The sequence below is a fragment of the Monodelphis domestica genome, chromosome 8, assembly GCF_027887165.1.
Source record: "Monodelphis domestica isolate mMonDom1 chromosome 8, mMonDom1.pri, whole genome shotgun sequence".
NCBI lineage: Eukaryota > Metazoa > Chordata > Mammalia > Didelphimorphia > Didelphidae > Monodelphis > Monodelphis domestica.
In genome coordinates, this window is record NC_077234.1 from 8,452,900 (window position 1) to 8,456,314 (window position 3,415).

The 3,415-nt window shown below is 49.0% G+C and overlaps 1 long non-coding RNA gene across 1 annotated transcript; it reads right to left on the minus strand.

Moving 5' to 3' along the window:
* Positions 1–1,136: 1,136 nt before the first annotated feature.
* Positions 1,137–2,484, minus strand: LOC103103261 (uncharacterized). Its single transcript, XR_472169.3, has 2 exons — positions 1,857–2,484; positions 1,137–1,427 (listed from the first exon to the last, which is right to left on the minus strand). It is a non-coding gene; the product is annotated as an uncharacterized LOC103103261 (long non-coding RNA).
* Between the last annotated feature and the right edge of the window lie 931 nt (positions 2,485–3,415).

Sequence of the window (3,415 nt, forward strand, 5' to 3'; positions counted from 1 at the left end):
GAAGTCTCCAAGTCATTAGGTTACAGTTTTCTAGCTAAATGGAACCTCAGAAATTATTTAGTCCAACTCTTTGCCACACCAGAGTAACTAATCACAAAATTGTGGTTCTAGAGCTATAAGGGTACTCAGAGAACATCTGGACTAATGTTTTCCTTTTTTACAAATGGAGAAACTGAGGCCAAGTGGAGTGGAGTGACTTTTCCAAGGTCATGAAGATAGGAAGTGGCTAAGACAGAACTTGAACCCAAGGTTCCTTGTTTATAATCTATAAGCATCCTTTCCCCTCTACTTTGAGCTGTCAGCCATTTTACAAATTGTTGAATTTGGATCATATGATCATAGACAGAGCTGAAAGGAACATCAGAGGTCATATCATCCAGATCCCTCACTTTACTGATAAGAAAATGGATACTCAGAGAGGGGAAGGAACTTGCACAATCACCTGATTAATAAATGGCAGCTTTGATCAAAGTCTTATTAATCCAAATCATTCTCTTAAGGCCAGGGGCTATTTTACTCAATTGTCCTTCTATGTCCATCACAAGACCTCGAGCACCTTTCTTGAGATATATGAGAACCTCACATCTGCTCTGCTCCAAAACGAAGGAGATACAGAAGCAGTGTAGGGCACAGTCCCTTCCCCGTAGGAGCTAAACAGTCAGATTGGGAAGAGGAGGCAGACTAAGATCGTGTACAACTCAGGATTCCTGGGTCTCTCCCTCCCTAGAACTCAGTCTCCTTCTCTGTAAAATGATCTTATTTAATCTTCCCAACAGGCTTTCAAGGTGGATGTTATTATACTAATTCTAAAGTTGAGGAAACTGAGGAAAGGAGTGGTCAGGGCCCAGGGCCACCCAGCTAGGCAGAGCATTTCAAATCTAACTACTAAGACTGAATTTGACATCAGATCTTCCTGACTCCACCAGTAATGGCCCCGAGGGAAAGCTAGGTCTAGATAATGAGAAATCATCAGAAAAGGAGATGCAGTCAGCCAATAAAGGAATACTTATATAGAGGCATATATACATACATATAAGTGCATATGAGGGTAGATAGATAGAGGCAGCACCTATTATGTTCCAGGCACTTCTCCAATACTGAAAAAAGCCAATAATGGGAAACTGAGGATCCTGGAAGACGGGTGAAACTCATGACTTTATGAAACTCTGCGTCATTAAAAGCCCGTCCATGCACAAGGCAAGATATCGCCCGATAAGTCTTTGGTCCTCTCTGAAAATGAAGGACAACAACAATTGTCCCAGCTACTACTAGCACGGATGAATGGAATCCCAAGAGGTCAGTCGCTGCCCTTCCTCTCCAGTTTCCAGATGTCATCAGAGTTGTAGGAGTTTCCACGAGCCCCCATCAGTATATCTCGTACTGAGTTTGGGCCAGTTGACTTCATTTGCATTTTGCAAATATATTTCCTGAAATAGTACAGGAAGAAAAGTTAGAACAAAAGAAATTCTCCCCAAGGTCCTGGAGCATTGTCTGCCATAGCCATACATGGGCCACAAAGTAAGAGAGGGCTTAATCACCATAGCTGTCATCTCTGTCATTAGAGATAACATTTATACAGCACCCGCCAAGGGGCCAGCATCGCATCCTGCTAACCACCTGACAATTTGCATACGGTTTGATCCTCACAATATCCCCATTGGACAGATAAGGAAACAAAGGCAAATAGAGGTTAAGTCGCCTGTCCAGGGCTATTACGGGTCTGAGAACAGGACTTGAGAACCTCAGGACTTACTGACTGCAGACTGGGTGGTCTATCTAATTGACTACATCATGGCTTCCATGTACGGGGCATGTTTCCCAAAGTTTAATCCACGAGTGAATGCCAGACATCTCACCTCCCCCCTTCAGAGAGTCCTCATCAAGTTGTGCGAAGTTTGGACTTTATTCTGAGCCAGGAATAGTGTCTTTCCAGTCTTCAGCTGGCTTTGTCTTTGCCATCAGGGCCTCCCTCCTTTAAGCCAGATGCAACCAGCCTCTGGCTCAGGTTTTTCTCATCCATCTTAAAGCACCAACGCTGTCCTTTGCTATGACCATTCTGGGGGCATTTCGACGGCCTCGCGTCACGTGTGAGACTCTGATGGCCCTGCCTAGTCTCCCCAGCTCACGAGATGTTGAGGGTTTTTCCTGCCTTCCTTGCGCTTCTCTTAAGGCCCCGCCGCCCCTCTGCTGCCCCGCTAATGGATTGTGAAATGGCACCCCGGATTGTGTTTTCGACGTCACACCAAAAGATAGGATGGATTCTGTTCAATCAAAAGGTATTTCCTGGGTGACGTCATACGCTTCCAACCAATGGCCCGGCTCTCCTGGGAGCATTCCAGAGTGATTGAGGACTTGGTTATACCCAGTTGGCCTTGATTGGTTCATTCCACCCAGCTGTGTGGATTTGAGCTGGGGACTGGACCCCCTTCTCATCCATGGGGCCAGTTTAGAATGGACTCAAACCCTCCTGCATCCCAAAGTGCTCAGGGCTTGGTACAGGAATGATGGCGCCTGCGTCCTCCACGTGATGACGTTCACCCTAGGCGTGGGGAGGAACAATGTGTGTGTAAAAGCCTCCATAAACAGGGGTGTGAATGCTCGTACGGAAATGTTACCTTTAGACGGGTATCTGTGCGTCTGTGCTGGACGCGAGCCTGTATATACATACATGTACGCACACGTGTACAAGAGATGCACGAGAGAAGTCCCACGTAACGGCCACGGGAGGCGATCCGCGGTGACACGGTGAAAAGGAACTCTTCCAGCTCCGGCTCTCTGGAGGAGGCGCTCCGCGTGCGGGAGCTCACAGGATGAGGGGTCCCTGGCAGGAGGAGCCGCGAGCCTCTGCCCCCCGTCGCTGAGTTTGGTACCCGAGACTCCGAGCCAGAGCGGCGGCGGCGACATGGGAGCTCAGGGCTGCTGGAGCTGGTGGCTCTTCCCCGCTGCTTTCCTAGGCTTCCTGGGAGCCTGGCGCCATGGCGAGATGCTGGGCCCGGAGCCCCCAGACCCAATTTCTGTTTCTGCTTCCCCAAGAACTAGCAGCGTGAGCCGGGCCGATCCTTTCATCTCTCGAGCTCGTCAGCTGTAAAAGGAAGAGGCTGCCAGATGGCATCGCGGCGTTTCCTTCCAGGGAGAAGGTCCTACGATTCTCAGTCGCTTGCTGGAAGGGGTTTATTTGACTTCACATCCAGCAAGGAACGCTGTCCACCAATTCAACTTCAGTCTCTTGGACCGGAAACTTCGATCCAGAAAGGGTCAGGTGACCCAGCCAGGAGGCTATAGAATTGGCATCCCAGACCGGTGAGGTGAGGACTAAATCAGGAGGGATGGTCCGAACGCCTCACCTTACATAGAAAGAAGTGGAGGCCCAGGGAGATCAGGAGAGTGCCTGAGGCGGTCCAGAGAAGTGGCAGAG